Source organism: Mus musculus, chromosome 6, assembly GCF_000001635.26.
Source record: "Mus musculus strain C57BL/6J chromosome 6, GRCm38.p6 C57BL/6J".
Taxonomy (NCBI): Eukaryota; Metazoa; Chordata; class Mammalia; order Rodentia; family Muridae; genus Mus; species Mus musculus.
The window spans coordinates 94,214,936-94,238,325 of NC_000072.6; the positions used below are offsets into that span (position 1 = coordinate 94,214,936).

A 23,390-nucleotide genomic window follows, 5' to 3' on the forward strand; every position below is an offset into this window, starting at 1 on the left:
GTATACATTCATATATGTACATATATATAGTAATTTTAAAATGAAATAACTTCTTAGAGTATGAGTCACCATTTAAAACAGAAGAGAGAGAGTGCAAGGGAGTGAGGAGCTCTAAATAAGGAACACGGCAATGCAGGCTGGAAGGACCCCTCCCAGACACTCTCCTTCCCAAGCGTGTCCTGGCCGAACTCTGTAAACACCGAATCAAGTTATAGGGTACCCCATCTGGAGGCCAAGACTAGGAAAAAGAAACAAATAGACTGTCAGACTGGGTCCTCTGCCAGCCAAGTGAGGGCAATCCTCACCCACCACAAGTGTGTGTGGAAATACCAGGCCAAAGGCCTCAAGGGGAACCTGTCTTCTGACACTGCACATGCAAGCAGACACCTCTGGCTCCAAATGGTAAGGAATGCGGGCGCCTAACTGCGCCTATCTTTATGCACTGGCAAAGACCCAAGACAAGTTTATAGGCTCCAAGTAACCAGCACCATAGATGAGAACCTGTTCTTAAAAGCCTGGCAGGCACTGAATGGAGGAAAAGTGCAGAAGGGGCCTTACTCAGATGAGATTGCCAAAGCTAGGGGAGGAGGGGAGGAGAGGAGGACGGGAGAAGCGGCTGGAGGGAAGTCTCCAGGGTCACCCTGACATGGAGGAGGTAAGGTGAGTCTTCAGGATCACCCTGCCATGGAGGGAATCCAGGCATGTTCTCAAAGAAGACTAGCAGGGTTTCTTAGGCACACCCCTTGGGGTAAGTGTTCCCCAGACTAGGATAAAACAGGCACTTGAAGAGAAGTCCTGAGCCAAGGGTCAGGAAGAAATGAGGAATAGAACAGAAAACAGTGAGAAAACAAGGGAATGGGGCTTTAAGTACATCAGTGCACAGTTAGTAAAAATAAAAGGTGGGGCAATTTGGCAAAACCTACTACAGATACAAAGAGTGCCTACCTTTTGAACCAGCAACTCCACTGCTAGGGTTCGATTTTATAAACAGCATTATCATGCACAATGGCACACATTGAAGGGTATAGCGTCATCACAGCATTATTTGCAAAACCAAAAGCCTGGGAGAAGTGGTACTCATCAGTGGAGCACTAGTTAAGTGCATTCTGTATAAAGCACTGAGAGCGGGTGAAGGCCAGGGCACACATCTGGGGCTGGAGCAATGGCTCCCAGTTATAAACACTTGTTTTTCTTGCAGAGGACCCAGGCACCCAAATGGTGGCTCACAGTAGCCTCCATTCCAGAAGATCTAGCCTCTTCTTCTTCCCTTCACAGGCTCTAAGCGTGTGTGTATGTGTGTGCGTGTGTGTGTGTGTGTTTGTGTGTGTGTGTGTGTGTGTGTGTGTGTGTGTGTGTGTGTGTGTGTGCGCGCGCGCGCGCACACACTAAATAAATAAATTAGAGAAAAGGAAATTTAAAAAATCAAACATGCACATGATTTTAAAACAGAGGAAGCTGGGGCCGGAGAGATGGCTCAGCAGTTAAAAGCACTGACTGCTCTTCCAGAGGTCCTGAGTTCAATTCCCAGCAACCACATGGTGACTCATAACCATCTGTAATGGGATCTGATGCCCTCCTCCGGTGTGTCTGAAAAGAGTGACAGTATACTTACATATATAAAATAAATAAATAAATCTTCTTTAAAACACACACACAGGAAGCATATTTCTATGTTATGTGCATACATATTATTCTATATATTCTATACTTAACTGGAGAGAGAGACAGACAGACACATACGTGGATGTGGCTGAACAATCACCAGAACATGGAACAGCTGCAGGGTCCCGCAGGAGAACTAGTTAAGTCGAGAAGTTAGAGACTTCTCACTGTATCCTCTGTGAACTTGGAATTCTTTAATCCTCCACGTGAAGTCCTTTTAAGAACACGCAGTAAATATAACTGTGTGGATGCTCTGAACCAGACTACTTGTATGATGCACTCACAGGCGTGTGGGGCTTAGGTGGACTTTAGCCACGGTGCCTTGGCGAGTGTGCCAGGATGAACTGCTTCACCCGAGCTGGACATTCTTGAGGACACCTCACATGTACAGCAGGCAGGAAGCACATCAGTAGAGACAACTTCACAGGAGGCGTGACTGAGAGGAATGGGTAAGTGATCTGTTCTCTGAGGTTCACATAGACAAGGCTGAACCCTAACAAAGTAATTAGGTGACAGAGTCAGGTACTGAGGACCTTCCCAGAACCCAAGCCAATGGCCACATCTGGCCGCAAGCTTCCTCACCTCGCCCTGTCCAGTAGCTTCTTCCCCACGCTGAGAAGCATGGCACTCACTCTCCCTGATCGTCAATTACAGACATTTGTCGGGAGCAAAAAGGATTTCTAAAGCTAGGAATCACTGACTTCATGGTCTATGATGTGGAAGACTGTCCTGGGTACCACAGCATGCCTACCTACCAACATCTCTGGCCTCCACTTTTGCTCATCCCAGTCCGGACAACCAAAACCATCTCTAGACACTACAGATGCCAGGTGTACTTAGGAACAGACGCAGACTTAGGAAGGCCAAACTGACTTCTCAGCTTACACTGCAGTACCAAGAAAGGACTTTGACTGACATTTAGCTTGGTGCTCAAACTTTTCTATTCACAGAACAAGTAAAACCTTATCTCTACCCTACAAAACTGCAGCTACAAGCTATCATCTGGTTCTTGTACGCTATAGGCCTTAGAGGCAGTTTGTTACATAGCATGCCTTCCAAAGAGCTGCCCAATGCACTAAGTCTCTACAGTGGTTCATGGCTCCGCCAACAACAGAGTAATCAAAGAGTAAATACTACAGCATGCTTTAGGAGCACCTATACTCTACAATCACAGAAAGGCCAGCTGTTATCTAAAGATAAAGACACAGAATGTGGATGCGGATGAATTACTTATCAGACTCAATAGGCTACAGAGCAAAACTATAGTTATGAAGAAGCAATAAAGTAATATTACGGTTGGGGGCTACCACAGCATGAGGAACTGTATTAAAGAGTCACAGGATTAGCAAGGTTAAGAACCACTGCTCCAGAACCGTCCTTAAGGGTCCAGTCTATGGCTTGTGGCCTTGAGTGGATGGAGTTTTGCATTTCAGAAAACACACGCTGCACCTCTCTAACTCAGTAGCCTACTAAAGACCATCTTATTTAAAGAGAAACCAGTACTGTGTTTCAGAAGCACTGCAGGCCTCAGCAGTCTCCTTGAATGGTGTTCTCCTCTCATAAATTGGGGCGTGGGGGCGGTCCGGGGTGGGGGTGGGTGGGGGGAAGCAAACAAACCAGTCTACTGTTCAAGACCTTTGCCCAGAGAGGAAGTATAATCAGCACCCAACTCAAATCCGTGGTCTTTATGCAATGCAAAGGAATCAAAGATGAACAACCAGAGAGCACAGGAGAGCCCTGCCAACTGTGTCAGCCAAATCAGGCACATCTCCTCCTGCCAGAGAGGAAGTCTGCTGCATCCTGACTTCCTGCAGTCCTGCATGGTGTGTTCCCTTGTCCTTCAGACCAAGGACCACTGAGTGAGAATAGTTGAGGCTTTCCATTTAATTGTTCGGTGTTTACATGATGGGTTTGTACTTGGTAGAGGTGCCTTTATCCACTGAGCTATCTCACCAGCAGAGGAACAAACTTCCTGACCTACCCAAGTTCAATATAGCTTTCTCTTGGGCACAGTCAACTATCATTTCATACTCCAGCATATCCCATCCAACAGAGGAGAATTTAAGGCAAAGGGGAAAAGATCTAGCAAGAGGAGAAGAAGGAAACCAAAGAGATGAGATTGTGTGTTATGGGGTTAGTCTATTGTTTTTCCCACAAGGGTTTCAACACATGGATCTCTAGCTAGAGGCTCTGCTCTAAAAATTTGTGGAATCTTTAATAGGTGGGGCCTGGATAAAGGGAAGGAGTCTCTGGGGGGCATGGCTTTGGGGAGTCTGTTAGCCCTCCTTCCAGTCAGGCATTCTTTATGCACTCCTGGTCCATAGGAAGTCTTTGGCTATATGATACCACCACTATAGAGCCACCCACACTATAAGAAATTCTATATATCGTCTGAGTGTGAGTCTAGTCACTATGTCAAGTGTTTTGTCACAACAAGAAAAGCACCTTGCTCATGGTACTGGGGGAGGTGGGGGGAGAGGGACAGGGACTTGGAGACTCTCACAGGCTCTCCCCTCCAACAGAGAGAGCAGCATAAAGAATCTCTCACACTGCCAGCTTCCACATTAAAGCACTTTCTGCCCCACTTCAAAAGCCCAATGGAAGGAAAGAAAACACACACTGCAGCAGAGAAAGCCATGGGAGATGTGGACAGAGCTACGCCTGTCCGTTCACACCATTAACTGCTGCTGCTGAGAGACACTAACACCAGTGCACAGTAACCTTCGCTGCCTAACTATTATACCATTGACAGTCCTACCCATTTTCAGATGTGAATACCAAATCGCCCCAGATAAAACATACTCTTTATTTAATTTATAAATGTATTACAAGGTAGTTCTATTAACTTTCTCACGTGACCCTGTCCTGAACAGTACACTGTATAATCTTTACCAGGCTGGAGCAGCACTGTTCAACAACTTTCCCTCACAATCTCCATTCAGCTTGAAATCTCAGGTATTCTTGCTAAGGTCAAGAGTTAAAGAAAAGATGCTAATTTTGAGGAGGATGAGGAAGAAAAACAAATGAGAGAAATGGTACTAAGAGCAGCCCAGAATGCAACTCTGAGTGATAAACATTTATTAATCAGATATACGCACATACTGGATCCTTGGGATTGCATTAACACGTGTTAGCAGTACTTTATATGTGAAAAAGTCACTTCCAAGGGGATATGAACACACATCCAGCTCAGAGGCCTAGATTAAAACTGATCTCCAACGTTTACTGATTTTTAGACTCTGCAATAATTAACTGTTCTAGATCTTACTTTTATTAAGCAAAACCCAGATGTAGTAGCCATAACACTTTGAGAAGATGAAGACTAGGAATGCAAATGAGTGGTTTAGCCCCAAATTCAACATCCTGAAATCACTCTGTCAGCATTAGGACTTACTGGTTTAGCTTGCCTCATTTTCCTCCCTAAATTCTTATTTTCAGAAAATTCATATAATCAGAATAAAATGTAAGCAATGAGGATAATTAATCCAACTAGAGAATGATGTAACATAAATAAGGATGTCATAAAATACATGCTAGCTTACTTCATTTTATCTAAATGGTTTACATTTTGGTTTATATTAAATATGGCTTAAAGAAATGCTGACAGTCCCATATTCAGGATTAGTATAAAGAATGCTACAAGGGAAAGATCACAAAAGTAAAAACATTAAGTTACTTTTAAAATGTTAATACTAGGGAAATGATAGGGTGGACTATATCTCTATCAGCAGAAAGATAGAAGATATGCTCCCTCTTACCTTGAGAGCATAGATCCCAGAGCACACCTTCTTACATCCTGCTGAGCAAGACCAGTTGCAGAGACTGCAGACTCTGACAACAACTGAAATCATGGACCGATGGAAACAGGTAGATGGGGGGCAGATCAATTAGGCAACCTATGTCTATAATGGTTATTTATTGCTGTGTACCAAATGAGTCTGGTTTTGCTGGTTTCAAATAACCAATATTTATTATCCAATGGCGTTTGTGAGTCAGGAATCCAACAGTGAGGCTTTGGCTGGCTGACTGTGCTTCAGTTTCACATCTTTGCAGTGACTACCCACAGCTCTCCTGAAGTAGCTGTACACAGCAGGGCACCTGAGCCTCTCACCCCGTGGGCCATTCATCACATGGCTTCCCTACAGGGCCGAGGATCCAAGAGAGAAGGAAAGAGAAAAAAATGTCTAGGACAAAAGGATTAATCTTGCAAATGTCAGGCCACAGATATGCTACTGAACATATCCACCAACCCTGGCACACTTTGGATCCCAAACACTAGACACTAATCAATTGGGGGAAATCTTGGCTGGCTTTAGTAACAGATCGTGATAAACTCTCCATCCCAGGTTCTGACAGTGACAAACCAACAAGCATGAGAGGCACGGTTATTTTGCATAGTTGCATCAACTTATACAACTCATTCATAATGGTTTGGAAAGGAAGTATCTATTTAAAAAACAGCAATTATCCATGAGAAATGTCAACTTGAATTTTCTGCCTCACCCAAAAACAACTGAAATGTTCTTGCTGTCCAACTTGCAACTCTTGGCAAGAATAATCTTCATTCTGAAAAATCAGGGCTTGACTCAGCAATTATATTAGTACCCAGAGACCAATTTCCAAAATCTTCTTTATGAAGCATAGGCTAGACATAAAAGAGCGGAAAGGCCCAAAAGACAGCCTTGTCACTTCTAACCCTTCCTGGAGCACCATACTTTATATAAGAAATGAGGTAAGAGAAAACACCCTGCCAGGATGCCCCAAAACATCTGAATCCAAGACAGCTGCTACATCACAAAAAGCATCGCATCTTCGTCTGTAACCAAGTGTCACTCAGGCTTGGACTGAAGTTATGTCTTAAGTAGCAAGTGGACTGCTGGAGCCTGAGATCTTCCCTCACAGTACTAACCTTTGGCCTCGTTATTTGGCATGAATTTCTTTCCTTATTTAAGATGTTTCTAGAGAACAGTGGGTGGGTGGGTGCGTGGGTGGGCGTGTTCAAGTGGATACAACTCTGGAAACTGCTCCTCAGGAGTCAGCCACCTTGCTTTTTTCAGACAGGGTTTCTTAGTTGGCCTGGAACAAGTGAGTGTGACTAGCTAGCCAGTGAGCTGTGAGGAACTACTACATGAATTCTCAATGACTTAATTTCAACCTCTTGTGACCACTTTGGGGGTGGGGGGGTCAAATGACCCTTTTACAAGTGTCACCTAAGACCATCAGAAAACACAGACATTTACATTACAAGTCATAACAGTGGCAAAAATTACAGCTATGAAGTGGCATGGAAAATAAGTGCATGGGTGGGGTCACCGCAACATGAGGAACTGTATTAAAGGGCTGTGTCATGAGGACGGCTGAAAGCACTGCGCTACCAGAATTCACTTCCTCAGCACCAGCGTTACAGGCAAATGCCATCATCGCTCCAGACTTGAGCTTTTACTGCTGCTGTTTGATTTTGGAGCTTCAGGACTTTGCTTGGAATTTGTTTTAAGGTGCTCTCTTTCTAAGATGGGAATCTCACTACATAGCCTTGAACTCAGAAACTCCGACCTCTGCCTCCTAAGTGTTGGGGTTACACAAGTGTACCACCAGTTCACTTCATCCCCTGCTCGCTCTGTGGTTTGGGGGCACCACACAGGTCCTCACACTCACACAGCAAGCACCTAACGAGCCACGCTATCTCCCTAGCCCCAACATGCAGTGACAGAATGTATTTCAAGTTAGATTTTTCTTCTGAGAATTAAGAGGAAACTGTGCCAGGCTGAACTCCACTGTCAATAAGTGATGGAAAGTCCCAAGACACTCCTTCCTGCCGCTGTTTCCCAGCCTGCAGTCTTCAGATGTGCCCGTTCTCAACGGCTCATACAGTTCTGAGCGCTAAGAAGCCAGGGGGTGGGGGGTGGGGCCGCAAACTTTCTGTTCCAGTTGTGCCTGCTGACACTCTCCCACAGTCAGCCCATATGTGACATTGCATGATCCTGAAGGAGCTACTAAGTCATAAGACAGTCACAAATAAAGCAAATCACCACAAATACTTTAAGGGATGTAATTGTCTAGTCTGTCAATAGCCAGTCTATGAGTTCCACCCCTGTAGATTCAAGGGACTGCATCTGTGTCCAATATACAGATTTCCTTTCTTGTCATTACTCTCTAAAAAATAAAGCATCACAACTAATTCCTTACCATGTACATTCTTTAGGTATTATGGGGAGCCTAGGGAGGAACTTTATAAAGTACATAGGGCAGGCTGCATAAGGCTACATGCAAATAACACACCGCTGTATTTAAAGGACTTGGAGGTTTGGATATCTGTTTGGATACATCTTTAAAGACTTTGTGACATTTCGGGGGGTGGGGGCATGCCATGGTGTACTTGTAGAAGTCAGAGAATAACTTACAGGGTTTGGCTGTCTCTTTATACCATGAAGGCTCCAGGGATCCAACTCAGGGCATCATGACTGTCAGGAAGCACCTTTACCTCCCACGCCAACCTGCTAGCCCCATTTTTATAGATTTAAAAATAAAAAACTATTTTTTAAACACTAGCAAATAGCAATTATATAAAATGTATTGTAAAGCCCTTTCTAACTAGTGAATTTTCATGGATTTTTAAAGTTTGAATGTCATTCTATAATTTATTACTCTTGTACTTGACTTTATTTGAACCAAAGCAAAAATCAATCAAACCACACAGCTCAGGCAGAGCAGAAGGGGCCCAGGAAGCCCTGGGGTTGGCTGCAAAGTTTTACAGTTGGCCCTAATTCACACTGCTTTCTTCACATTAATTCACACTGCATACTTCACACTTGCTTTGTTCAAAAGATGCAACAGGTAGCAGGAGCCCTCAGCTGACATCTTCCTTCAGAGAGGGACAATCACAGGCATTTTCAAATACAAGCCATTAAACTATTTCAAGTTAACAAGAAATGGAGACCATCCCGGCATGCAATCTTTCAAACTCTAATTCCAGGAGATCAATATGTCACTTAAAGCACTTAACCCTGGGCCTTTTGAAATGACAGTCAGTGCTGGCCTGTAAAGGGTGATGACTTTACAAGGTTTCTCTCTCCATTCAATCTGTGCTTGGGGCATCTCAGCATTGAACAGGAGAACAGACATCATCCTGTACTCGGCCGCCTCGCCACATTCCCAGCAGCAGACCTGGACAGTGGTCAGTATGATCAAGTCTACTTCCACCTTTAACTACCCACTGAGCATACACTCAGTTCACAGTGGGTCATGCTATTAATCAGGGACAACCCAGAAGCCTTACTTAAAACAAAAACAAAAAAGCAAAAAACAAGCTGGTCTCCACGGCAGGTAAGGCCCCATGGGACCGCCCTCTTCTTTGTGCTGTCTTCCTTTTATGCCCACTTGCTATGACTGAACAGGCAAGGCTCCCCACAGTCTCGTGCCTGTGAACACTTGGTCCCCAGCTGACAGCACTGTTTGGAGCAGTTATAAAGCCTTTGGAAGCGGAGCCTTGCTGAAGAAAGTGGGGCATGTAGGTAGAGTGGACTCAAGGTTTATACCATCTCTGGTTCCAATCCAGCTCTGTTTCTAAGGTCATGGCCACATGGTGAAGAAGCCATCACACTCCCTACTACCGCTGAGCCGCTCCAGCCAGCCTTGCCTACCATGACAGACTCAACTCTGAAACCATGAGCCTAAATGAGCCCTGTTCACTCAGCTCCATCCTGTCAGATATGTTGGTCACAGCAATGAGAAAAATGAATGCAGCATCTGAGCCTCAATGACCTGCCGCTCTTTGCCAGACTCGCCAACTCTCCAGTTGGTATTTCTGAGAACTAAGGCTCTGTTTTCTCTGTCAGCAGCACCCGAGCCCCGGTCGATCCTGTCTCAAGTCAGGTCTCTCTGAGCAGCAAATCTGAGACTGCACCACCACGATCCCTGATCCCTCACTGTTGGCTGTTAATTTTGTTCACCTTTGTTCAGCAGTGTGCCTGTTACTTGCCATATGCACACACATAAAAAGTAAACCTATAAAAAAAAATAGAGTATAAAAACTAAGGCTTACCCTATACGGAAAAACTGCATAAGATCCAGGTTCCATTCTAAGAACTTTGTGTAAGGCAAGGGATACGCTTGCTACAAATGCTAATCAAAAGCACAGAGAGGCTAATTTACTCAAGGCACACAGCTTCTAAGTAGTTAGTTTAGAATCAATCTTTTGGGGGTGGGGGTTGAGTAGCATGTTGATGTGTGTCCAGGTACAATGTATCTGAAGCTACAAGTGCTCATGGTATGTGCCTGTGTGTGGAGACCAGAGATCAACCTTGGTTGTCATTTCTCGGGATGCTGTCATTCTTGTATTCTGCTAGGTTAGCTGGCCAATAAACCCCTAAGGAACTCCCTGCCCTTGCCGCTCCAGTGCTAGGATTACAAGTACCTGCTAGCACGTCTGGCTTTCCCACCTGTGTTCTGGATATCAAACCCAGGGGCTCATGGATGTGCAGCAAACACTTTACTGACTGAGCTATCTCTTTCTTCTCCCCCAGCCCGTGGTCTTACTCAGGGCATCCTGGCACCTTCCCAAGACAGCAGCAACTTTCTCTGTCCTGCTCACTGAAGGTGCTCTGAGAGCCTAGCATGCTGGGAAGTGAGCATTGCAGAAGACTGACTCAACTCTGGCCCTAAATGGTTTTCTGGCTCCGATCCCACCCAGATGATCACTAATCATGGCTCCTACGGCCAATCCCACTGTTGACTCTGCCTTCATCACAATCACAGGGGCCATCGGAATCACAGCACAGCCGTGAGTCAGCTCCCGGTGTCTTCATTCACAAGCAAGGGTTTTAAGGACCCAAAAAGCAGCACTGCCCTTTCTCAACAAGCTTAGATATCTATCCTGTTTACTCTTCTTTCTTAAGTCCAGGAGCCAGGCAGGGACCAATTTAGAATAGTCAAGGCTCGTTTCTTGTTTCTTGCCACAGCTAAACACAGAAATATCAAGATCTCTGGAAAAAATGCAGGGTGTGGTGGCACATACGCCTTTAACGGCAGCACTGGGGAGGCAGAGGCAAATGGATCTCTGTGAGTCTAATGCTAATCTGGTGTACATATCAAGTTCCAGGCCAGCCAAGGCTATATAGTGAGACCCTGACTCAAAAGGACAAAGCAAGCAAACAAACAAATGGAAAAATGTGAATTGGGAATTAAACATAAAATCCAGTCCAATTTGCTTACAGTTATTTGTCAAACGGAGCACAGCCTCAACCTAGCACCTCCCCCAACACACACACACACACACACACACACACACACACACACACACACTCAGATAACAATGTTTGTATCTTTAATAAATCACATTCCCAGGCTGGGAAGGAACCTGTTGCTTAACCGAAAAGCTGTCCAACAAAAACCATCCTAGCAGCTAGACTCCCTTTCCTTCAGGAGCAGTTGGCTGAGGCTCACAGGGACATGTGGTTTCTGCTATTCTTACTCTTCAGGGTGGTGCTATTTTTCCTCTAAGCACCGTAGCCCAGCAACCCCAAGGAAACCTGATTAACTTCCTCAGGGATGTGCTTGTAAAACTCAGCTCTTGTGGCTTCGGGGAAATCTAAATGGCTTCCCTCTTCCTTCATAAAAACCTTAAAATGCTCACAGAGGAGATTAGCAAAAACCGGAACTTGCTTCTGATATCACTATTCTTCGTTCTGTTTTTGAAATGTGGGTCAGGAGTAGGCATTATGCCCCACCTCTTCAAAGAACTGCTTCATTAATAAACTCAATAGCTGGAGTCTAGGGTTCCGAAATGAACAGCTACATGGACTGTGTCAGGTGATGCAACCAAAACACAGAACCATCCTGCTCCAAAGAGATGCTGGAAAGTAGTTCACGCCGGCCGCAGCTGGAACTGCAGAGAGGAGTCCTTCTGAACACACAGGCTAGAGACTCAAGAAGCAGCAGCTAAGCACTGAGTCACTGCAAACTGGTAATGACAAGCCGGAGGTTCTCATATGACATGTCTCTTAGCAACTGATGGCCCTGGATATCAGGAAGAAAAGTGAGGCAGGGGAATATGAGGGCAGGACCAGACATAACTTACTCAGGACTGTGGTACATCATATGTGGGCCTTATCATTAACTGATATTTTTAAAAGGAGTGTGCTGGAGCTAGGGATGCAGTTCAGTGGAAGAGCACATACTTAGAGTATGTGAGGTTCTGGGTTTGACCCTCAGCACCAAAAACTATAAAATAAAAGGTAGTGCGCTTGGATATAATAACTGATAAGGTTTCAGTTCCTCTTAAGTTCTGTCACTCAGGCAAGTGTCTCATCTAGTCCCTACTCTAGCCCAGAATGATGTCATTCTGGTAACTACGCCGAGAGGTGGGCACCACTGCCATCTCCAACTCCCTGGGGATACTCTAGCATGGCACAAACCTCATGGCGTCACCTGCCCAAGAGAAGACACCTGGAAGGGCAGAAAGCTGAAGTTCTTCCTCACTGCAGCCACATAGGGGACACAGGGCTTCATCTGTCCACCCCAGGCAAGCAGACTTAAAATCTCTGACTCCATCACCGCTCTTCACTTTAGACAATGAAGGTAATCACAGTATCCTCAAAGCACCAGTCCCCAAATAGCTCGAAGGACAGACACTCAATATAAGCTAAATATAAGTAATGGAACTATATCCTTAGAACATTTAACAAGTACACTCCAATGGCTCGTCAACATTTCAAATATGATGGATGCATTCAGAAGATAATAATCTCACCTTCCCATCTAAGCCCCAGCAAGTCACTGAGGTTCTCTTAAGACATGCCCAGGGTGAGAGGACCAGAGCTATGTGAATTTGCACACAGTGCAAGAGCTAGTTGTAGGAGTGGTTGGCCTGCTCAATCCCTTTACATAATTATACACTTCTGCTCTTCAAACTTAAAGAGATTCACCCCGGTTCAGAGCCAAGACAAATTCATCTAAGGATAAAATTAGGATGGGTGGTAGCCCTGACTGGCCTTGAACTTGCTACAGATACCAGACTGGTTTTCAACCTAGAGCTATCCTCCTGTGTCTGCTGCCTCATCATCCCAGGTGTGGGATACCACACCAAACGTTTGATTTCTCAAGGATCTCAGTAAAGTCACTGGAAATGTTCAAAATGGCAGTATCATAAGAATGCTAGTTTTAATGTTACAATTTTCTGCTTCCAAATGGGAAGGGAGAAAAAGAAGAATGGAGGAGGAGGAAGGAAGGGAGGGAGGGAGGAAGGGAGGGAGGGAGGGAGGGAAGAAAGGTGAGAGGGAGTGAAGGAGAGAAGGAAGGAGGGAAGGAGGGAGGGAAGAAGAGAAAAAGAAATTGAGCTAAATTGAATCTATCTCAACTCACTGTCAGTAATGTTGGTGTTCTGTGACAATATTGACATTTCCTTCAAATAGGCAGTTAGTAAATAATCATATATTGAAAAAATTTTTTTAAGTTTCAAGAACCTATAACCATCACTGTACTAAACCAGCACAATCCCTAAATACATTCTAAATATTTATCCTTATTCCCACAGATAAACCCCTCATCAAGGAAACCTCTCTTTGAAACAGATAGAAAGCACAATTGATAAAATCACAGAGTTGTAGGGACCAGTCCCAGATGAGACATCTGTCATATAACTTCTGCACCTCAGGCCCAGGGATCATTCTGGAAAAGGAGCAGAAGGATTCTAAGAGCCAGAGGTACACAGAGTTTGCTGTGAAACTGAATCTCTTAGAAATGTCAGAAACTATACACATGAAGTCTCACCTAAACATGGTTTAAACAAGGTTGACATCAATAGACATGCTCATGTGGCAAGAAGAAAGCCCGTGAGGGCTCAACTCTACACAATAAATACAAGCAACAAGGAATCCTCAGAGAGAAATAAGTCTTCCCCAGGAAAGAGCACCCCAACTGGTTATCCAGTACCAAATAGTCCTGAAAGTGTGTGTGTGTGTGTGTGTGTGTGTGTGTGTGTGTGTCTGAGTGTGTGTTTCTGAGTGTGTGTGTTTGTGTCTGTGTGTGTATCTGTGTGTGTGTCTGTGTGTATATGTCTGTCTGTGTGTGTGTGTGTGTGTGTGTGTGTGTCTGTATCTGTGTGTGTGTGTGTTTGTGTCTGTGTGTGTGTCTGTGTCTATGTGTCTGTGTGTGTGTGTCTGTGTGTGTCTGTGTCTGTGTGTGTCTGTGTCTGTGTGTGTATGATATTATATGTAGTCAGTGATCACTCTCAGTACTCAACTAATCGAGGCAGGTGGACCTCTGTGAGTTGGAGGCCAACTTGATCTATATGTGGGTTCTAGGACAGCCAGGGCTACAAAGTGAGACCTTCTCAAAAACCAAAACATATAGATAGAGATAGAGAGAAATATGAAGGAGGAAAGAAGGACACACACACATTAAAGAAAAAGAGACCATGAATTTAAAGGAGCAAGGGGTGGGTGTGTGGGAAGGTTTGGAGGGAGGAAAGGAAAGGAAAGAGGAAAATGTAATTATAGTATAATAAAAAACATAGTACTAAAAAATAAAATAAAATAAAACGTCTCAAAAGGCCAAGATAAAAAAGTTGGGTGATTCCTACCTAAGCAGGTAAGAATTCTCACTTCACTGATCTTCATTTTCTTTAACCAACTGTAATATGACAGTCCAAGAAAGTTTTCAATAAGAACTGGAACACAGAAATATTTACAACCTTTCTGTCTCCTATGATTACCTTTCCAAGAAGGATCCTTGTGTAACAACTAACCCCAACTATCTCTCCTTAACCATTGAGAACATTTGTGCGTAGGACCAAAATGACCAGGCACAGGGCCCACGCAGGTCATTTAGCACAGAAGAAACTGAATTCAGAATCAAGGGTAAGTTAAGAACTTCTTTAGTTTTCTACAGCTTTCACCCCAGCAGTCAAGAAGCAGAAACAGGCAGATCCTGCGAATGTGAGGCCATCTGGGTCTACGTACTAAGTTTGAGACCATCTAGAGATACCTAGAGAGATCCTACATCAAAGAAAAGCAGGAAGTCTTCCCTGACCCAACACCCTCATTTCAGATAATGTAAAGAGTAACTCTACACAGGCTGCAGTCATATACTCAAGACCATGGCTACCTTGATTCTCACAAATCAAGAAAGTTACAGAGACTCCTGACAGTCATACTCGGTGACTCATGGAAGAAAGCCCAGGGGTGGCCATCATGCTCAAAGGAGGGATAGAAGGGCCACTTCAGAGAAGTGAGAGGCAGCAGACATCTTCTAACCTTAACCTTGGGCAAGAACTTCAACTGCAGGTCTCAAGCTGGTCATCTATAAAGAAAGAGAAAGTTCTTTGGGGAGGTCACAAAACTAATCTGAGACTAGAATGCTATACTATTTGGGCGATAAAACGTATTTTAAAAGTGTTTTAAAGCGGGACATGTTAGCATATGCTGTTAATCTCAGCATTTGAGACAGAAGTAGGCAGATCTCTGTGAGTTAGCAGCCAGAACCGTCTACACAGCCAGTTCTAGGCCAGCCACAGCTATATAACCAGACCTGTCTCAAAAACACACAAAGCCTGTTGAAAAGAGGATAATGATATGAAAAATGGCCACCGTGTAGCCTTCTGCACTTGCTTCCTCACAGAAACAAAATTGTGTTTGAATTAAATAAATGCTAAGCTTGAGGATCCATTAAGGCAAAAACGCGTCCTTCTGTTAGCTCTGGATTGTAAATACCTAGCATTCCAACCACTAAGAGCCAATTAAGGGAAGACAGCTCACTAGATAAAATGTTTGCCTCACAAGAGCAAGGACCTGAACTGGATCCCCACAGCCCACATTTTAAGAAAAAGGTCAGGCATGGTGGTATACTGGCTTGTGTGTTTGCAATCCCAGCACACTGGGGAAGAGACTGACAGATCTCTGGGCTCACTGGCCAGCCAGCACAGCCTCCTGGAGTTCTGGGCCAGGGAAAGACACTGTCTCAAAAGAGCAAAGGGACGGGACTGGAGAGACAACTTAAAGGAACCCAACAACCTTCCCTAGCCTCAAGCACCTGCATGGTCATGCACAGAATCGCACACAGACATACATATACACAGCATTAAAAATCAATCTAAACAAAAAGTAAACCACTCGAGGAACAATAGCTAAGGTTCACCTCTTGCCTCCACATGCGTGTTCCCACTTATGCACAAGCAGGAACACACACGTGCACTCACACAAAAGTATACAATAGAGTGGAATCGTTTTTAATTTTTTAGGTTAACAAATAATGGGTTTTATCTCGGCATCTTCAAAGGCATGTCATTATGCTTTCTCTTCCTGTGCACACTAAGCAAGCACTCTACTCCTGAGCTCCACCTTCGGGCCTCCTCCGATCCATATCTGATGAGTGGCAAATCTGATGAGTGGTGGTGGTAATAACAAGGACAGCATGTTGAGCACTTCCATGGATGCTGAGCACCACTTTGCATACTTTCCACAGACTAGCAACTCCTGCCTTATGAGATGACATCACTCACTACTCTAGTTTTTTTCAAAGGAAAAAAAAAAAAAAAAGAGGCCTGAAAGACTGGGTAACTGACAACAGGAGCTACACTTGCTGGCTGCTCCCAATTCACAGGCACCACCTCTAGGAGGAATGCTGACTGACTACAGGAGAAAAGCCTGCGACAGTGGGGAACCAGAAGTCCCAAGTCCCAAGGAGCAGCACAGAAATAAATACCTTGTTTAGAAGGCAACTCACACAGTCTTTAATTTGAATATAAAATTTTTCAAACCCAGTATTTATCTGAAAACAAGCTGTAGGCTCAGAAAGCATTCAGACCGGGACGTGAGTGTTTATGTCACATTGTCCCAAGGCTTTTAATCCACGCTGCTTCAAGCCATTTCAAAAGACAGAGAAGTTCACAGCTGACACACTTACAAGTGGTTTGAAAGCAAGTTCAGAGAGAAGCCGGGAGAACTTCGCTGCCCTCTACATTTTTTTTTTGAGATAAAAGACCTTTGCATAATTTTCACAACTTCAAAGGGCAGCACAAGTAAGCAACGGTCCATAAATCAGTAACTAGTGGAGCAGAAAGCAATAGTGCGTCCACATAAAGAGAGGCAAATATTTATCTCAGCAAGCAAATGAGTTTACTTTATAATGTACATTTACCTTACAATGTAAGAAACATCATGAGTTACCATATTTGTGCTCTTCAACATTAAGGAACAATTTTTTTTTTAATGAAATATCTCTCGATGTAGCCAAAGGCTGTTTTATAGTCCAGGCTCAAACTCAAATTCACAGCAATCCTCGTCCCTCACCTCAAGAATGCTGGCAGTACAGGCATGAACCATTATGATGGCTTCATAAATTTTTTTAAAGATAAGCTCTATCAGACATCAGAAGTCTGAGTCTGGGTCTGCCAGCTACAAATGGCTTCAACTTGAACCTCTGGCACTGGCTCCCCATGCGCCCAGCTCCATGTCACTGTCATGTGAGGATGGAAGGGAACCAGCTCTACAGTCACCGGGGTTCCACGAGAGCCCTATTACCACATCACACATGCCAGACACTTATAATTAATATTTTTATAAAACCTTAATTACCTCCTTTATGGCAGTCACTCCTCATGGCATATTATGAATACACTAGGAGCATTAATTTATTGGGTGTAAATATTTAAATATGCCATCAATTTTATAGCTGGGTTTTGGCATTTCTTCTCTCTTTAAATGTATCCAGGAAGAAGCCAGAGTTATCTCTGCACTTCTGCCTAACAGATGGGATGGAATGGCTCCCTGGCCAGGGGCAGGAAGGTGGAAGAGAGAAAGCTTTGCCTTTTCTCTCCAGGCTACACCTTGCAAGGGTAGACACAGCAACTGGGGGCGGGAGGGGGGGTATGGAAACCCTTTTCCTAAGCCCACACTTCATCCTGAAGCCATGAGAAAATAGACAGATGGCCAGTACACTAAACCCAGGGGAGAAGGGCATGTCTGTGTCTCCACAGTGAACAGAAAGAAATTGGGGGCGGGGGGAGGGGAAGCCCTTCGTTTTTATCTCTATGAACATAATGTGCCTGACACAATTGCTAAGTAACATGTCAGCATGGGGAGATTGATTACTGTGAAAGCATAAACACTTGGGTTTGATCCTCCAGAACCAAAGTGTGTGTGTGTGTGTGTGAGTGTGTGTGTGTGTGTGTGTGTGTGTGTGTGTGTGTGTGTGTGTAAAGAGTGCACCTAGAATCCCAGAACCAGGAAGGCAGAGACAGGAAGATCCCTTAGGGTTTCTGAGCAGCTGGTCCAGCTGAATCAGTGAGTTCCAAGTCTCAAAAAATAAGGTAGAAACCAGGCATGGTGGCACATACCTTTAATCTCAGTACTCAGGGAACAGAGGCAGGCAGATCTTGAGTTCAAGGCCAGCCAGGTCTACAGAAGTAGGTCCAAGACAGCTAAGGCTACACCAAGAAACTTTGCCTTGAAAACCAATGATCATGATGATCATGATGATGATGTATAAATCGATGAAGACCCTCTACTCCTCCCAGCCAATGACTTCTGTCCTCCCCATGCCTCACACAAACACAATGACATGTAAATGACCCACAAGCCACCTTCTGGGCACAAATCATTAGCCATTTCACACATCTAATATGATCTCTCATACAATACTTGTCTGGGAGGTGCTCCAATATCTCAGTTTTACAGATGATCAAACTGAAGCTCAAAGAACCCAAACTCTTTGTCCAACATCAATGAGACAGGACCAAAGAAACTGTGACTGCAACCTCAAGTCAGTAGTACTCCAAAATTCAAATTTTTTCCCTTTTATTTTAAATAGATTCTTTTCTCACACAATAGATCCTGATTATAGATTCCCGGCCCTCTATTCCTCCCAGTTCCTCCCCAATTCCCCTTCCCTCCAGATCCATTGCCTTTCTGTCTCTCATTAGGAAAAAAAAAAAAGAAAAAGAAAAAAAAAAAAAGGCTTCTAAGAGATAACAACCAAACATGAAAAAAATGAAATAAGACAAAGCAAAAACTATCAGATCAAAGTTGTATACAGAAACCCAACACGAGGAAGAGAGCCCCAAAAGCAAGCACAGGAGTCAGGGACCCAGTCACTCTCACAGTGGGGGTTCTCATAAAAATACCACGCTAAACAGCTATAATATCTGCACAGAGGACTTGGTGGAGACCCTTTATGCCCTGTGTTTGCTGCTTCACTATCTGTGAGCTCATGTGTGCCTTATGCAAGGAGGCTTCCAACGGTCCAACTGGGTAACACTGAGTTGAGTTGTTGACCAAGGGGTCCCATGAAAATCTCCATATAACCCAGGCTGTTGCTAAGACAAAAGGTTGCTCAGAGAACGGTAACCTCACTTCCAAGGACAACACCCACAAAAACCAAATTCTTACCAGCCAGGTTTCACCAGCTACTCCAAAAGTTGAAGCAAGGACCTAGAAGCTCACCAGCTCACTTAAAGGGAACCATCCAACAGGTCTCTCCGTGGTGTGAGAAGTTACTAAACAAGGCAACAGGCATGACCACTAAGCTCTTAAACAGTGGGCAGTATAACCAGAAAATTATAGTCATGATTTTATTTCACCTCAGTGCATTCAACAGGAATTATTTTAACTTAAGTAGAATAAACTCTGGATCGGGTAAGGCAAGAGCACAGGGATGACATTACTGCATGACATGCCAACTCTCAGGACAATGCCCTCTCCTCAGTACCATCAGCTGATGGTCTACGGGCTGCCCTTTCCTATTTCTGCTCCCATCATTGACTTGTCTTTATCTCAGCAAATAAAACCTGTGCGCTAAATCACAATGGCATCTGTGTGACTTGTATTCCTCAAACACCATGCATGGGACCATTCAAAGTGTGGTTCACACAGGCTAGGTAATTTGCCTCGTGTCACTCAAGAGGCAAGAACAGAGATTAAAAGAACGTGTACTCTAGCATGTGTCTTCTCCTGCCGTCACTGTTTGCTTGTGTCGTTAAGCAAGGGGTAATTCCATCTTAGTGACCTTCTCAAGACAAAACGACAAAATGAGATACTGAAGCTACAACTGGAGTCGTGATCTGGACACTTTTAAAAGGAAAGTAATGAAACCAACACACAGCAACAAGCACCTCACTCTTCAGAGTCTCTCACAAGGAGGCCTGTGATATCTGCAATCAAGTAAGAAAATACCAGTGATTGACGGGAAACACTATCCTCTCTAAGTTACTAAAAATCTAAGGTATGTCTATGACATTCTTCTTCTTTTTTTTTTTTTTAAACCTGCAGAGCCTAGATGACAAAGTGGTTGACTGTTTTTGAATTGAAAATTAACAGAGGTTTTAAATGTTGTTCCACAATGGCAGCAACTTGCTGCTTAAGTAAAGATAGGATCCAAACTCATCCCCCAGTTCAATGGTAGCCCAGCAAGCCCGCCATTTCTCCCCCCTGACATCTTTCCATCCAACGCATCCCATTCTGCAATGGTGCAAAAGCTTGCAGCTACCACACTGCTATCCACAAAGGAGGACAGACACAGAGCAAATCAACAAAAAGGACAAAATGACAACACAATGACATACAGTGAAAAACAGTCAAGCTTATAGATGTAGTTCAGACCAGTCTACAGGTTTACTCTGTGATTAGCAGCTGCTACTCAGTTCAGTGAGCGCAGCTATCCCAAACAGAGGACAATCACAGGCCAGGAGCGAGGACACAAGAGGAAGCTGTAAAGCTGTAATTAGCAAGAATGTACTATTTATAAGTATGGTCACTAATGTGAAATCTTTTCTCCTTAAAACCTCTGACAGGTTTTTATCTTTCTCTAAACCTGCATATGCCCCCAAACCCTTGCAAGCAGAGCACATACTCAACACTTCTTGGGTGACCAAGAACCTGAGACTAGATAGATAGATAGATAGATAGATAGATAGATAGATAGATAGATAGATAGATAGATAGATAGGAGCCTAAGGAAAAATCAAGTACGGCTATTCTAAAAATGTAGCAATAACAGGACTCCTGATGGCACTCTGCTATATCACAGATCAGTGCCCTGCTCAGCCATCATCAGAGCAGCCTCCTCCTGTAGCAGACAGGAACAGATACCCATAGCCAGGCACTCAGCCCTAAATGGGAGGTCTCCATCAAGCTCCTCCCCTCAGGGCTCAGGGAACCCTGTGGAAGAGAAGGTGGGAAGAGTGTAAGAGCCAGAGGGGATGAAAGACAACAGGGAAACAAGGCTTTCTAAATCAACACAGTCGACACACACAGGAACTCAGAGCCTGCAGGAGTATGTACAAGGCCCACACAGGTCTATACCAGATGGGGTCCTAGAGAGGAGAGAAGTGGGCACAAGCTGCCAGACCTAATCCAGAAACAATCTCCAACTGATAGCAACTAAAATGAAAGTTTAGCTTCCACCAAGGGGGTCTCACCGCGGAAACACACAGTCCTAAGGGCAGGCTGCATGCCATGCAGTAGATGCAGACAGAAAATGAATTCAATGGCATCTTTGGGGGGGGTCTTGTCTTCTGTGGGTGCTTTTGTTTTAAGTCTTAGTTATATTTCTTCTTATTTTATATATTTTTATTTATTTTATTATATATATAAATACAAATTTTATATTAAAATTATATATAATCACATATATTATATATTATTATAATAAACATATTGGTATATATAATCCTAGTTGAGATATATATTAATTACATATATAAATTGCATATATATTTAATTATATATGTATACAGTTTATATAAAATATATTTATGTATGTAGATATATTTTTTAACTCTACAGGTCCTTTGTGTACATATTATGGCTTCCAGTCTGATATTTAAATGGGATTCCTGAGTGGGTCTCTGAGTCTTTTTCTTGGGCTCTTTTCCTTCTGTTTGTTTTGTTTTATCATATTATATTATATTATATTATATTATATTAATTATTGTATTATTCCCCCTTAGAAGCCTGTCTGCTTTCTACTAAGAGACAGAGGAGTGCGTCTGGATGGGAGAGGCGGTGAGGAGAACTGGGAGGAGTAAGGGAAGGGAAGCAGAAATCAGAACATATTATATGAGAAAAAATACATTTTCAATAAAAGGGGAAATGCTCATCTCCTCCTCACTTGACCCTTACTCCGTGTGGGGAAATCTATGTAAGGATTAATCTCGTACTTGACAGCTGGCTTAACTAAGACTCCGAAAGATGCACACTTGCCTGTAATCCTCAAGTCAATAAGTGGCAGAAATAAGCCAACACTCAGACTGCTCAAGTTACTCCAATGGCCAATGACCTAAAATTAGAAAACGCAAGGCCTCCCACTGCAGACACTATCAGAGACCTGCTTATATGTAACAGCAGAACCTGGAAATCTGGAAATGAACTCTTTTTTTCATTAATTTACTTATTTACTCACTTTACATCCCAACTGCAGCCCCCTCCCTCCTCTCCTCCCAGTCCCACCCTTACAATTACCTCCTTTCCTTTTCCTCAGAGAAGAGGAAGCCCACACACACACGCCCTTGGGTGCCACCCAGTCCTGGAACATCTAGTCCCAGCAGGACTAATGGAAATGAACTTTTTAAGAGAATTAATATACAAGTAAGATAAAGCATGGGTTAAAACAGAGACAACCCAGTAAGGACATTCCAGCGGGCTCTAGGCTTCCTGGATGCACACCAGACTCATTTAAGGATTTTTAGAAAAAATGGCCTATCTCTATATACCATTCTCAAAAATTATCTCATTAGTGATGCTTAAGACATTATAACTTTCCCCTGATCTTACCTGATTAAGACAATGTCATGCTCCAAGTGCAGGTATGTCCTGTCTTTTGACACTGCAACATGTTCCCATTTGCAAAGTTAACACTGGAGAAACACAGTCAGGTTAAAGGGGAAAAAAAATTCAGACACGAAAAGCCGTCATAATATTCAGTAACTTTACAGCTTGTATTGGGCCACACTCATCTCCCGCCTTGGCCACATGTGCCGCACAGACCGCAGAGAGAGCATGCAGTAACAGTACATGAGCAAGCATGGTAAGTGAATTGACTGCGTTACAATGCTTTAAAAAAAAATTCTCAAAGTTGTGAGGGTCAAATCCAAGTCCTGTGCATTCTAGGCATAAAACTACGCTTGGGCCACATCTCCAGCCCCAGGGTCATTTCTTAATGACTTGTTCTTCTCTTTGTGTATGAGTATTGTGCCGAATATTTATGTACACCACATGGGTTGCCAGGTATAACTGCTTTTTATATTAACAGTCCTGTGATTGTTTTAAAGAATGTCAGGGAATGTTAGCTGCCCTTTCTTAAACAAATTTTTCTAGACTAAAATTTGCAAAGTAATTTGATCAAAAAACATATTGTAAAATATATTTCAGGAGGATATACATACATACATATATATACATATATATACATATGTGTGTGTGTATACATATACGTGTGTGTGTGTGTGTGTGTGTGTGTGTGTGTGTGTGTGTGTGTGATAGTGGTTCGAGGACCAAGGTCAATGGGAAAGAGACTACAGAGGGAGCAGGAAGGCTGGCAAGACTAGAAGGGCCACCCAAGTGCAAAGAGGAAGAAAAGAAAGTACACTGGAACCCTCACAGTAAAGAGCAGGAGCAAGTCAGACCCAGGTCTTGATTCCAGTTACAAACTACTGGTACGTTCTCAGTGATCATCCCACCACTAGCAAAACTGGAAAAGTTAAGGATTAAGCACATGAGTGCTGAAAGACTGACATACAC

At 43.6% G+C, this 23,390-nt stretch overlaps 1 protein-coding gene and 2 long non-coding RNA genes across 33 annotated transcripts in view; all 3 read right to left on the bottom strand.

Moving 5' to 3' along the window:
• Gm52867 overlaps positions 1 to 12,919 on the bottom strand; it is a 39,890-nt gene extending 26,971 nt beyond the window's left edge. Inside the window, exon 1 of the long non-coding RNA XR_003956333.1 lies at positions 1 to 12,919. This exon is cut by the window's left edge and continues 18,106 nt beyond it. This is a non-coding gene — a long non-coding RNA (predicted gene, 52867).
• Positions 1 to 22,507, bottom strand: part of 4930511A08Rik (RIKEN cDNA 4930511A08 gene) — a 104,520-nt gene extending 82,013 nt beyond the window's left edge. Inside the window, exon 1 of the long non-coding RNA NR_130996.1 lies at positions 22,425 to 22,507. This is a non-coding gene — a long non-coding RNA (RIKEN cDNA 4930511A08 gene). The remainder of the gene's footprint in view (positions 1 to 22,424) is intronic.
• Magi1 (membrane associated guanylate kinase, WW and PDZ domain containing 1) overlaps positions 1 to 23,390 on the bottom strand; it is a 608,477-nt gene that overhangs the window by 539,483 nt on the left and 45,604 nt on the right. The window lies entirely within an intron of this gene.